This window comes from Anser brachyrhynchus, assembly GCF_964034855.1.
Source record: "Anser brachyrhynchus genome assembly, chromosome: 1".
In the NCBI taxonomy this organism is placed as follows: Eukaryota; Metazoa; Chordata; class Aves; order Anseriformes; family Anatidae; genus Anser; species Anser brachyrhynchus.
Genome location: NC_137694.1, coordinates 54,575,115 through 54,589,730, shown reverse-complemented (window position 1 = coordinate 54,589,730; position 14,616 = coordinate 54,575,115). Strand labels below are relative to the sequence as shown.

The 14,616-nt window shown below is 38.7% G+C and overlaps 1 protein-coding gene across 4 annotated transcripts in view; it reads left to right on the top strand.

The window, feature by feature from the left end:
• GRAP2 (GRB2 related adaptor protein 2) overlaps positions 1–14,616 on the top strand; it is a 103,959-nt gene that overhangs the window by 53,810 nt on the left and 35,533 nt on the right. The window contains exon 1 of one of the 4 annotated variants that reach the window (XM_080554935.1): positions 11,664–11,800. The exons of the other annotated variants lie outside the window; for them this stretch is intronic. The gene's annotated coding sequence lies outside the window, so the exon portion shown is untranslated. Of the gene's footprint in view, positions 1–11,663; positions 11,801–14,616 lie in introns of those variants that run through there. 4 annotated transcript variants of the gene reach the window in all.

The window sequence follows — 14,616 nt, the reverse complement described above, 5'->3', positions numbered from 1 at the left end:
AGCTCAGAAAAATAAGACTACCATCATTATGCCTACTTTCGCTGTTCAGAAGTCTGCAACTTAACTGTACAATCTTTAGGGCTCCACTGATCAAAAAGGTTCAAATTCACTGCCTTCTAGGACTTCCCAGTAAATAGAATAAAATTGCCTTATCCAGTACATTTTCCACAGAGACAGATGATCAAAAGGGAGCTACCGGTAACTGAATTCAACAGTGCATATATTTGATCTACTTTTTATTTGCACTATGGTTTTCCACATAGTTCTGGCAATGTGTAAAATGTTCTCAGAGTGGATGCAAATGCGGTACTATTTACATGCGCTTTAAAGTTTCTCATCATTGCTAGAGTTGTGTAAAAGGGTGTGATTTTGAAATACAGCTAAATCCATCCAATGGCTGGCAGTCGTTGAGGTGGGCAGCCTCACACCTCCCCTTCTCCTCCTCTCTTGCCCAGCCCACTTTCCGCCAGAACTTCAACCATGAGATTAAGGCAGCTACACTGAAAAAAAATAATCTCTCAAAAAGTAATTAGGTTCTCTACTAGGGTTAGATGGGTACAGCTTTCTGCACAAGTGCATATCTGCAGCTAGAACTGAGAGGAAGGAATAGGATGATATCCTTTGGAATTTGGACATTGCTTTAGAATTCAGTATTCCTTTGGAAATTTGAATATGGTCTTGCACATAGTCATAAGAATCATAATGAAAAAATAAATCTCTGAGGTGTTGTGGAGGGCTTACATAGGTGTGCTTTTCAGCATTGTTTTGATTTTAAAAGGAAAAGTTATGGTGCTATGACTGAGTGATACATATTCTTCAAGGTACTGCAGAGCACACACTGGAGACACCTTGATTTTTCAGTTTCTTAGTTTTGATATGATTATTATTTCTCCCCAGTTAACTGTAAACATAATTTAGTGTGGAAAAAAATATCATTTCAAGGATTCTGATGATTGCCATGCAAGCCTGTTTGTAGCTAACATTGCATTATGGAACTGGTGAAATGCAAAGAAAAGGTACCTAAGCTGCTAGGAATTCATATCAAGGATGATTTAATGACCTTTAGAAAATTTGTTTTTGAAGTTTCTTCTATTAGGAGCTACACAGTGTTCCAAAGATTTGATAAATAGAAGAGGTGAAACTATTTGCCTGAAAAAGTTTGACTTTTCTGGAAGATGGAGAAGGCTAAGGCTCCTGTCTGGTGAGAAGGAGAAAGCAAGCTTGGGAGATGGAAAGTGGACAAGTTGCAGATTATAGTGGTTTTCTCTGCCTTGGTTACAAGAAATATTAAATAAATAGATAAATAAATAAGGTGACTAGAAAAGGGTAGCATTTCAAGTGTTAGTTGATTTGTTATCAGCCAACAAATAAACTGAGCTGAAATTCTAGACTCTACTCCCATGGTGATCAGATATTACAGTACATATGGTATGGAAACATTAAGCTGTGTTTGACGACCTCACAACGCCTAAACACAGCATGCCAGCCAACTGGTGACCATACGCTATAGCTGCCATAAACATGCAGTTGCCTCCTGCTATGCTGCACCTGAATTGCTACGCGTATAAATCATAGACGTTATTGCAGAGGAAGGCCTCGCAAAGGATTTCATATACTTTCTGTCCACCGTAGCTGCAGCAAATAGACGGTACATCCCAACCAATAAAAACAGATGTAATCTTCTGTCTGTTTGAAATGACTTTGTCATATCAGACATTTGTTGCCACTGTGTCCAAAAATTGCAGCACTTCTGTTTTTCTCTTGGTGAAACTAGACAATATGATATCCTTTATCTTACACTGACTGCATCTAAACTGCAGAAATATTTAAGAATGATGGGTCAGGGTGAAAGGTGCAGCAACAGACTAAATGCTGTACACGGTGACTTTGGTTGGTTTGGACTATATGTCAACTTGAATAGTCATGTCCAGTAACTTTGCATTCAATATCTGGCATTTAAGTCTTTGAAAAACAAGCCAAAAATTCTGAGTAGATTCCTTCTGATATTAAACATGGGCTTCTTTAGTTAAGCTTCGTAGTGCAACTTCAACTCAAATGAAATCTACAGCATTTTAAATTATCTGAACAAAATTAACTCCTGGCAATATTAATTATTCACTAGTCTCCTCTCCTTTTATTTTATAGTTTAAATGTTATGTAGAATTATTTACTCATGAATAAATAGCCTTGCTGTTTTCTAGACCTCAGCAATAACTGATATATGTAAAAGCTGTACAAAAATAACTGAAAATAATGCTCGCAGGGGGCAATTTTTCTTTGTTTTGTGGCATAGAGCCATACTGATTTAGTTAGCACTAGGGTACAGTCATCTTATTCCCATGTTATTTCACAGTGAATATGATCTGACAATTTATTCTGAAAGTAGTGATCTGCCTGGAAATTGGAGGACTTTTTTTTTTGAACACCACATAAAAAAGAATTAATTTCCTCTGTTACCTATATATCCTATATGGTTTGTGTGAATACCAGTGGTCTCTAAATTATGCAAGACATCTGTAGTGAGATGAAGCATAAAGTTACAAAAATCCTGTAAACAATGTTGATCTCTACCCATCTCTTCGGAGCATTTCATCTCCTACAGCATCCCCATTCTTCTAGTGTTGGTCTCTGCATTTCTCAGTCCAAATATTATTGCACAGTTCTAACAAGAGTCCATTAAACTGATCACTTGTCATTCCCCTGCTGATGCTTTCTTCCTAGTTCTGCACAGAAACCTCAGTCTTGACCCAAAGCAATTCTTCATTTTCCTGGTTATGGAACCCCAACGTGTTTTTTGTCAAACTATTTTAAGAATAACCATTTTTAAGACTATTTAAGACTAACCGTTAATACACCCTGCTATTCCAGTCCTGAGTGAATTTTTTGGTCAAACCAAATTGTACCAAACAGTGAACAGATTGAGAGAAATGTTTGCCCAATTTAAACACCCACAATATGACTCTATCTGAGACTACATGAGAGAGTGTAGTCTATAAAAAGACCTGTTATTTATTACTAAATGTTTCATTTTCCCCTTTTTCTAAAACCATTGACCTATAGATTTATTTATTTATTTAACGGATAGCACTTTTGTTTGGAATAGAAAGCATTTTCTTTTTGATTCACTTAGAGTTTTGGCATACCTATTCTTAAAATTTAAGGTAGAGACGTCTAGGTTGAAGTTTGTCTGAACCAGGAAATTCTGTTAGGAGCTGAAGAGGATATGATGTTGGTGAGCAACCTTTGATAGTAGCCCTCTTAGAGGACAACATCACATAGAAAGGACAATATCTAGATTTGTTTTAGCTACCTTGCTGTCATATAACTTCTGATGCTGTCAGGAGCCACAAGAAAGGGAAGTTAAGGCAGATTTTTCCTGGTTTTGGCATGCTGAACAGAGTCTTTTGCATATGTTACATAATGCCTCAAGAGACAGACTGCAGACAGTGAAAGACCTCTGGCTTCCTCCTCTCTTAGATTTATAAACCTGAAAATTCAGTACTGTATAACGTGTTACCTTTTCTCTTTATTTCCTTCTTTCTGTTGATAATTTTTTCAAGCACTGAATGCAATAATGCACTTGATCTCACTGTAGTGTCACATTGAAGAATTTTGGCCTTGCCTGGCCCAATGGATAAATTAATTGGATTGGCAGCCGGTAGTTCAAGTGGTTACTTCTAGTTATTGAGGACTGTTGGGCTTCCAGACTGCTTTCCCAAGGGTTTTTTAGGTTAATACATTTCACTTCATAAACCGGGTGGAGTAAGATAATGTCATAATGTCAGTTCCCAGAACTCTGGTGAAAGGCAATAGCTAATTAAGACAGTGAAACACCTCTTATAACTGAGTGACCAAGTCTGAGTTGTTTTCCCTGGCTTGTACTAAACCCAGCATTAAACCACATACTCCTTTCAAGTTAAACAGTGAGATGGTGGAAGCGCATGCCATCTTTTGCTGAAGTAGGAGAAAAGGGCATTGAAATGCAAATTCTCATGGTACTGTTCCAGTTTTACTTAGTCTAATCTCATAGCCTCCAGATTTTTGTACAATCATTAAACAGACTTGAATTTATCTCATCTATCAGTATAAAATCAAGCAAAATCATTATGCACAGCTGTACTATAGCCGTGTCACGATGCAATTATTTTGTTGCACAGAACAGATGCATGCTGTTGGCATCTCAGAGCCAGGAGGAGCTGTATGGAGCTTGTATCAGCTGGAATTTGCTTTCACATAGATCACTCGGGGACATGAATGCGCAACGTGACAGGCCCATCACTACCAATAATTCATCTAATTTACTATGGCAAGGTGGATACATGGTTGTGTCTGAAAGCCAGCAGGTCAGTGGCTTCATCTAACAGCTCATGCTGTTCCCAGCAGTGCTACGTTCCTACTAATAATTTAATCTTGTATTTGAAGTTCGGTTCCTAACAGTTTGCCTCCTTTTTCTCATTTTCTTTCACTTCTACTTAAAAATATAATGGTCCATTTCAGCAAAATTAACTGCAATTTCATGGTTCAGTACAGCAGGAATAAGTTTTATACATAATACTGTAATCCATCTATTTGTTCCCCAGAATGTAAATTGACTTGATGAGCAATTCTGTGTCCTGTGTAAATAACTGACAAAGGGGGAGGGAAAGGAAGATTGTTTCTCTGGCTTTGACTTTCTGCTAATTTTGCCAGGATCTTTAACTTAAATAACAATGAGAAAAGTCTATCATATAGAAAATACAGGTAACAGTTACCGTAATTTATTTATGAATAAAAACTCTGGTGCTCAGATTGTATTTCTTTCATTTTTTCTTTTCCCTAGAAAATGTAGTTTGCAGCATTTGGATTCTCATATAATATGTCAGATGACAATATGTACAATACAGAAGTCATTTATCTAATAGATACCAGTTATCGTGAGAGCAAGGATAGAACATGCTCTTGTTCTTCCATAAGCTTGTCAGTAATGTGCAAGAAGAAATACTCTACAATAGACTGGACAATAGGAAGTTCATTTTCCACAGCCACTCTGACATTCAGATTCTCTGTAGGGATTGCTGGCAGGTAGAATAATTGATGTGAACTGGATAATTGTCTTTGTAGCATGGATGCTTTTCTACTGTGAATTGATTGGCATTTCTTTTTCTTTTCACTGTCAAGATGTTAGTAATTATCAAGAACTTCTTGCAGGTTAAGAACTAAAACCAATGTCTAGAGATGATATCGAAAATAAAGATAACAGCTTTCATATGCTGTTACAGCTTTCCTAAATTACAAAGTTTCTTAACTGATCTGATTGATTTTGAAATAGAAAATATTACTTACATTTCAGTGGTAAAGATGCTTTAGTGGTCAGTGTTGTGCCTTTACTTTAAATGTAAACTTCTGAACTACTGATTTGAAGTTGATTAAGTTAGCATGGCCTACTTTCTCCAAGAGTAACAAGCTTACATTACTGAAATTACCAGACAGTAGGTTTTGAACAAAAAGAAGGAAGTATTTTTCCATACTGTGCATTAAGTAAACTGTGAAATTTATTGCTAAAGAGTGTAACGAAAGGCAAAAACATAAAGAAGTGAATTTACAGTGAAAAAGTACCTCTTCACTATAATTTATTATATATAACCTCTGTTTCAACAAGACCCTAGACTGTTGGAGGTAACAATCCCATCAAGAATGTCAAGAGAAGGCTCGCTATTTCTTTTCTTCCTGCCCACTTTCAGTAAATAGACCTTACTGGCACTATTAGCTAGAGGACACTAAGCCAGATGGGCTTTTTGCCTGACCCTGTACCTTTAGTATGATTTCTCAACAAAATCACATTTGTTTCAAAGCCAACTTGTTTTGACCGGTGATATTTGTCAGAACTGCGGACTGAGCAAACCCACTGGGTGAAACAGCTTCAGCACTTGCTTCCTAAATGACATACACCTGGGATGCTCTTTAGTAACTTAAGTTGTCCAGGCTATTATAGCACCAAGCATCCACATCAATTACCCTATTCTCATATTAGTGCTTGTGTAACAAAGAATTTTTATACACAGATTCTCTCTTACTGTCTTCTCCAGTGCAATTCCCTTCATTAATCTAGGAAAATACATCTATGAAAGCTCAATATAAATCCCAATCTATTTTAGTATGTATTTTATAGCTAGGAAATATTAGTTCTTCTTGTTTATTTTCAAGCCAGTAATTTTCAGAAATGCCAACTGGATGCTAATTTCTTTTCAGTTTTCAGCATTTCAGCTCATCTGTCTTTATAATCAAAAACATTTCCACTGATATGTAAACCTAAAGTCATTGGTGATGTATTTTTTCCTAAGTTATTGTCTGTAAATGTGATGGTATTTTTGTGTTTTCTCCCAAAATAATATGGAAATGTTTGTTTCCCTACTCTCTTTCTGATTTCTTTGTGCAGCTATAAATACTTGCTATTTTTCCTTGAGAAATTAGTTTAAATAACCACCCATACACTTCCTAATTTTAATTGACAGGCCTTCTCAAGTCCTCCTTACCTCGATCCCTTTCAGTGTTATCCATAAAGTGAAAATTGTAATTCTTTGGTGTCTCAATGTTGAAGAAGCCCTCTTGATAATGGTGTGACTTGCTCTGATCCACTATTGATAAAACAGTCCAACAGCATGAAGCACTTAAAGAATTGCCTCCAGTTCTTTCCACAGTCATTCATCCTGTGATATATCACGTCCATAATCTCTGAAAGAGAAACTGTACTATGTGTTAGTTCACTGATCCCTCACACTAGTGAACTTGGGGGCCCCAGGGATTAGTAGAGGTTGCTTCCCTGACTTTCACTTTAGCCTCAGAATAATTTTTCATAAAGCTCTTCATGTACCTCCTGAGTGCCATAGGTAACAAGTTATTTTGCATAAATACGGTCACTAAGTGATGCCAAACATATCTTGTGGTGTTTATTTTCTCCAAATCTGTAAACTAACACAATTCTGCAAATATAACTGTTCAAAGATTCACTTAACTTATTGCAGAAAGACACACAGACAGAAATAGGTTCATTCTCTATTTCTCATATGTGTAGGACAGCAAACACTAGGATTCCACTGTAGGAAAATTAAAGAGGAAGGTAGAAAAGAGATTGCTTTCTGCAATAACATATTCATCTGCCCTTAACCAAAAATACAGCAACCATGATAGACCCGAGGAGAAAATACAGAGAATATGCCTACCCCCTCTTGTTTCGGAGAGAATACAGTTTGACACCGAACTAGAAGGAAAGTGGCTTGGTCCTTCTCAATAATGTATTCCATAACAATGAACTGCTTTGACATTTATAGGTTGAAAACACCGTATTCAGGTGCTTTACTATTAAAAGTCTACCAAGAATGCAGCAAGCACTAGCAAGTGAAAGAAGAAATGGTTCAATTTATTTTCCAGTAAGCTTGTTTAAATGCAGCATAACACCTTCTACTATTAAACCACGGCTTCACTTGACTTTTATGGTGTTACCGTAGTTAGCATTTTGATCACACCTATAACGGGATCCAAATGCAAATGTCAGATCCAGTGAAAGTTACATTACACCAAAAGGACAATATCTGCAGCCAGGGAGAAGGGAAGGAAATGCCTTATGTCAATCTATAGCAACCCTTCTGTCTAAGGAATTGCTGATGGGCTCTAAACAGGAGCAGAGAGGTGACAGAATTAAAACAAGAGCTTCCATTTGTCTGTGAATTGCTCTGCTAAACTGTAACAACAGTGTTTCTAGACTGATCTGCTTGGATCTGTCAGCTTTCACAGCTGGTATACTCAATAGGAGGTGCATTTTAGTCAATGCAGTAATAGCATAAAAAGGGAATGCAGCCTCCAAATGATTTAAATGATGCTTGTGAATTGTCATTTCACAGCTTTATGAGATGTTCCAGTTCCCCTCCCTTCCTTTTATTAGTTAGCATCAGGCTGGGTAGATTTCTGTGCGATTCCCAGCTGAGTCACCAGAGAAGGGTCCGCCTTCACCATGTATCAATTTGATTTCAAGCCCTGACAAACACCCAGCCTCAAGAAGGGAGGCAATCTGTAATGCACTTTGTGAGAACAAAAGGTAAAAATATTAAAATTCATAATAAATGTTTGCTTTCCATCACAGCCCCATCCCCCCAGCCCTGTTAACCAGCATGCTTCTCCTGACTGCTTGCTACTACAGTCCAGATTGAGGGATATTTTTAATGCAAGGACAGGCATGAATCTCAAGCAAAAGATAAAAATGGCACCTTTTTAATTTTTTAAAGAATAGAGCTAATTAACCTTTTTATCAAACTACACACATCTTCAAAAAGACTTAGATGGGAAATATATTGGTTTAATTAAGATTTCACAGGGCGAGACAGTTGCAAACACTTGGAACTGAGAGAAAGTGGGATGTTTATGAGGAGGGTGCTGTATGTTTTACAACTCCCTGTGTCTCTTTGTTGTTTGCACTTCAAATGGAGTCCATTTTTATCTGTCTCTCCTGCTGAGAGAAACTGAATTTATCATGTGTTTCAATGAAGCTATTAAAAACTCCAATCATGAGATTCCTCGTTTGCTTTTGTATGTTTGTTACTCACTCCCTCTGTCAGAGTTGCACTCTGACAATAGTTATGTCAGCATAACTTAGTTTTTGTTTTTATTATTACTGTTATTGTTATTTTACAAAATGATTATATAATCCTGCTGCAATCATAACTTGCTTGAACAGAAAACTTAGTATCTAGGTTTTTAATATCTAGGTCCCCATTCAGTTTGATTTTGATACATCCAGGATTTTGATGAGATGTGCTGTCATCATACAGGGCATGTCATGCTTCTTCCTGTTTCTTTGGTTTTAGTAAATGGTGAAAAGTTTGAGAGTGACAGCTTGAAGTTCTGTATGGTTACAAAAAGAACAACATGAACAGTGTCAGCGTACACTTCCATGTCCTTTCAGGATCTCAGGAATATTTCAGATGTAAAAAAGAGTATACTACATTGACATGACATTACAAGTATTTGGGGGGGGGGGGTGATACCTCACAGGACTTCTACATTGACAGATCATATACTCTTAATGCACAGAGGTATTTATTTATCTGCTACTCCAAGATATTAAAGGGGTAGGATGTTCTAGAGATAAAAATATGTTAGTACAGTTGAATCATAACAAAACAAAGTCATTAGCGTAAAAGATCCTACTCTGACCAAAAAAAAAAATTAAACAAAAAGAAGAAATATAAAATTGTATAAGTGTTCTTATTTAAATAATATTCAAATCAAGTCATTGAGACTATAAAGTTTTGAAGCTTCAGTATACCCATGAATTATTTTCCTGTCTTTTGCTTTTGTTTGTCAATTAATGTCATGTAGATCATGTTACATAAATGAAGTTGAACACAGTTTAGGTATTAGCGTTAGTAGACAAGAAATCAACATCTGATTCTTACATTCTGTGCTTCCCTCCCTGAGCCAACTCTGTGTGATTAGTCCTACCGTGCTGTATATATAACTGATTTTTAGTCATATTGAAAATTATTTACATATTGAAATGCTTACAAGACTAAAGTTTCTAATGCAAAATGAAAAATACTTTTTTTTTTTTTTTTGGCTGAATAGTTCAGAGTATTTTATCTTAGGCCAAATGGAAAGTTATGTTTTGTGCCCACCCAAAAAAAATATATAAAAAAGTTTGCTTAAGGGTTTAATGTTTTACTTTTTTTTATTCAAATCAAAGAAAATGTTGAGATACAGAGCAGTTTTAAATTGAAAAATCAGAACATTCCATATCAGAAGTGCTGAAGACATTAAAAGAGCAAGAGAGCAATTTAGTAAAAATTCACAAAACACCTTAATCCTTCTCTGTAATTTTGGGGGGCAAAAGATACTATTAAGAACATTTTTTTCCAACATTAGATATTTCATTATTATCAATCATAACTTTTTGTTCATTTGTATTTGTAACATCTGTGGTCTATTGAGAGATACAGATACAACCTGAGCAATCTGGCTTCTTGTTTTTCAGTCAACAATAATTAGAAGTTTAAAACATTTTGTATCTCTGCTTTTGACCAGTAGGCTGGAAAAAGCACAGACATTTGGCCAAGCTCTGAACCATGCTCAAGGAAACAGAATCCCATCCAGGTCCTCAAACCGGTACAAGGACAAGAAAAGTGGCCTCAAGAAATCAGGGACTGTGGATATCACTCACTCAAGAACTCGATAACTTATAAATCTATTTCAGCTTCAGCAAACAGTCCTTTCCTTGCTTACAGTCAACCAGGCAGAATTTAGATGATGTTTTTAGGCTATGATTTCAAGCGGTCTCTGAGTGATGGCTGCAGGGAGAAATTTCACTTGATGTCAAGTCTTTTTTACTCTTCTCTGAAATGTCCGGTGCTAACTGCCGCAGGCACAGCACCGGATGGCTGTGGGCCAGGGAAAGGGCTGTGTTTCCTAAGGGGGCTCCTGCCCTCCAGTAACAACTTTTCCCACCAATGTCCCTTCTTCCACAGGCCGCTGGCAGCCCTCAGGCTGGAGGAGGGACTGGAGCCCTGTGGGAAGAAAATGAAAGAAAATAAAAGACTTCTGTGAGGCAGAGCCCCGATGGGGACAGGACAAGCACTGGGCAGGGCCATCACCTCCCTCTACTCTGGGGCAGGGGAGACCGCCGCCATTTTATGTGGGGATGGTGGATGGAGCCCATGGCAGAGTTGTGAGGTGGCACAGCCTATTCAGTGGCCCCACAGTGTACTTTCAGCCTTTAATCACCTGGGGAGAAACCTTAATTACACATTTTTTTCCCCTTGCATTTACATGGTCCATAAATACTTTGCCATCTGAGAGAGACGTAGCACAGACGTTGGCCAGGCAAGTCTTTAGCGCTCTACGTAGATGGCAGTTGCTCTCTTCAGGCCATCAGCCTCCTGCAGTGCACCCCTGCTAGTGACTAAACTGGTGCAACAACTAAATAAACAGATGTGCCTTTTTTTTTTTTTTTTTAATAACAGTCAGATATTCATACCTTTTTCTCACAGCTCAAAGACAGCTCCCCTATTGATGATAATCCTGGAGCCTGCTGAAGTCCTGGATGCTTTTTTAAATTGTCTCCCTCTTGGCCCATGTCTGTGCTGCTCAAGATGATCCTTTTGTTTGCTTGTATTTTCTTACAGAGATGCATCTTCTCACGTGTAGGTGCACTGTGTGACCTGCGGACTCTGCCACATCAGGGGGATATATGGCAGGAGAGGTGCCTCACAAGTTCAAACGCTGGTAGTTTATGACCACACATCACCCTATATTAGAGAGGAGGGTATCTTTCAGGACACACTTGGTAGCTTGCTCCTGTGAATCACTGCTTGTGTCCAATAGCGTCTGGTATTTTCCAGACAGATGCATTAAATACCCAAGCGTTGAGCAAGTTATGGGGTGCCCCAACGCTTGAGATGCAGCTGGAGTGGCGAACAGCTGTAGCGTTCACAGAAACTGCTCTCGAGCAGCTGTTACCCTGGCAGTAGAATAAAACCGCACTAAGCTGAGCCCCACACCCGGCTATGTAAGCTGCCGTGCCTGCGAGTTCCTGCGTGGTTTGCGGTTTGCACCCTGCCGGCTTGATTGGCTGTGCTTGGCGAGGGAGAGGTGAAGATGCCTCAGTGAAGACCTGTGTGTCCTGAATGGCTCTGCAGGCTTCAACCCGTGCTGAGCACTGGCACTGAAGGCAGGAGGCAAGTTGGTTATCTTGTTATGAAACTTCTACTGCTCCCCACCGCTTTGTCTCAGCACAGATCCTGAAACAGCAGAGTGCAACCACCAGCCCTCAAAGGTACAGATCTGCTTGACTCCTTGCTTCTTTTGCTATGAAGTTTTAAGAGTAGTGTTGGCTAAACTAGCATGACATTCTCTGCAGAGTTTAACAAGGAAGGTCTTACATGCAAGGCTGAGAATTCAGTGTGTTTTCACTTCCACCACAGCTGCATCAAGCTTTTCTGTTTGTCAATGGGGGATCAGGAATGTGTTTGGAAGGAGAAAATAATGTTTTCTTTTGTATTGTTTTATAGTCAGAAGGACAAAGCAAAGGGAGATCCAGATTTCCCAGAAACTTTAAGGTTGCCCTGAGAGAGATCAGGCTATTGTGTCTCCGAGACACCCAGTGTGATCATACTGACTGGGGCAAGATGCCTAGAAAGAAAAAATGCTTCTGGCAACTGCAGATCTGGCATCACTGACCCTCTTTTTGATGTCTCCTGTGAAATGTGCTGGGGTCTCAAGGGACAAGGTCTGAATGTAATTTCTCCTTAACTGCTTCGTTAACATTCTTATAAAGCTTTTTGGTGGACTGTAAGCGCAATATGCAACACTGGTATGAGATGTTTTGTTAGGATGGCATGTTAGAGAGCTGCGTGGCATGGTCTTTGTATGTTTCACGTATGTTTGTGTGCATGGAGAATGCTTGTACCGCTTGACCTGTCTTGCAGTTCACTTCAGAGCAAAAGGATATCAGTCTCCAGGACATTATTTAGTAGTGCGTATTAGTACAAAATTTTTCTAGAAAAAATAATAATGTAAACTCTTTTCAGCAACAGTAGGAGAAGCTGTCGCATACTTGTCTGGAGAAGAAAGGTTTTGTATTAACTGAGTTTCTAGTAAATGGCTATGGCAGGAAGAGCTGGGCTTTGGGGTGAGAAACCCTGAAGAGTTGCCCGCTGTTTGTGTTTTAGCATGGCCCATACTTTAGCCTCTGCTCCCAGGTCTGTCAATATGTCATGAACCCTGTCTGTGATGTGACAGTGAAATGAATTGGGGAAAAGATATGAAGAAAACATGTGAAGGGAAAAAAAAAAAACAAAACTGCTTTTGTTTGAAAAAACTGAGTCAATTCCTCAGCCTTTCCTGTCAAGTGATATTTACCTCTGTTTCTTTCTTGCATCCAAATTTGGTAATTCCCCAGATAAGAGATTAAACACAAAATAGCCCTGTATGTCATTCCCATTTGTGTGCAGGAAACAGAGTGACCTGGAGATGGTTGGATAGGCAATGTGAAACGTACCCATATAAACTTGGCTTAATTTTGTTGTCTGGATTTGGAAGTTAGCTTTATCTCTACTATTCCTCTCCATACACAGCTTCTAAAATTGTTACGACTGAGGTATCTTCCAGGGCAAAACAAAAATTGGCTTTTCACAAGACAGAATTTTTACAGTTCCTAGAGTACCAGGGCTCTGCTGCTCAACTTAGCTGTCTGTCCTGATCTCATATACCTTTTCACATTAGTTTGCAGAAGGTATAGTATGTCTGGAAGCCTGTCTGGTTTTCGTAAGTTATAGCCATTACTCTATAATAAAAGACATCACTTCTCTCTTCAAACCTTGTCTTCCCTTACCTAGTCATACAGAATATTTTTTTCCACACTTCTTACCTTTCACTCTTGCAACCATATGCCAGTGCCCTCCGTTTTCGCTGATTCAAGGGCAGCAGCATGAGGAAGTAATGCCCTCCATACAATCTTACACTTTGCCCTCCCCATCAGTTTGCAGCTTGACAGCAGCTCTCTGTGGCCACAAGCAATATCTGAAAGTTTGGCAGGCAAGGGGTTGCTATTAAGCCACAGGTCTGGAACTACTGCTGTAGGCAGTCTCTTTTAGTTTATTTTTACTGCCTGACATAATGAAAATGATCTTCATCCCCTTCACTATGTTTCTTCCCCTAACAGTATTTTCACTTGAAATTCTCCTCTTAGTGGAGCTGTAAGATATACACCATAAAATACACTCGCTGCCAAGTTTAGCCTCTGATATAAGTAGTCAGAAGGGCCCGACCACTGTGGCTAGAGAAATGCCTTATGTTTTACCAGTAATGAAGCACTTCTACCACCACTTGGTATCCCTATGTGTTTGGGGCTCGTTTTAGTTTCTTTCGTTTTTACGATATAATAAGGCCCTATCTTCCTCTACCTTTCTCCTTTCCCTCCAGCGTCTGGTTTTAGTGTAAGAGAAATGTAACTATCCTGTCTTCTTTCAGTTCCTTAAAATGCTACGCAGAATATGATGGTTGTCACACACTTGATCTGAGGCTCACGGCTGGCTGCAAGCCATGTTCCAGTCAGCACAAATGGCATCCATAAATCCCTTGACGTATTTCAAAAATCTGTATTTTGCAGCTCCCTTGAAGGAGACTTCTTAGTTTTCTCAGCTAAGTTTTCCACCATTCTTCGTACTTTTGGGCAGCACCAAATGAAGTGTATTGCTATCAGGAGTTATGCGGCAGCAACTTTAGTTTTCCTGTATAAACCTTTCTTCTTAATGTCTGCACAGATTTTTGGCTATTGATGGGAATTTTACCTGTTTGCCCTTACGACGGGTCAGTATGAATGCTCTTACTATATAGTTATAATCAGACCTATGTAAATGAATGTAAAGTCGTTGAGATATCAGAAGTACTAAAGCCATACTAGCTTAACTAACTTGACAACCTGCAAAAATGAACAGGCCTTCTGAGAATCAAGCTTTATGGCTCAAAAGCCATAACCGCAGCCCATGTCAGTACCTCCGTGTATGACTACACTGTACTTTATAGATGTGTCCTACAGTTCAGAGAGGTCAAGTAAGTTGTCTGGAGGTGCACAGCAAAGCTTTACCTGAG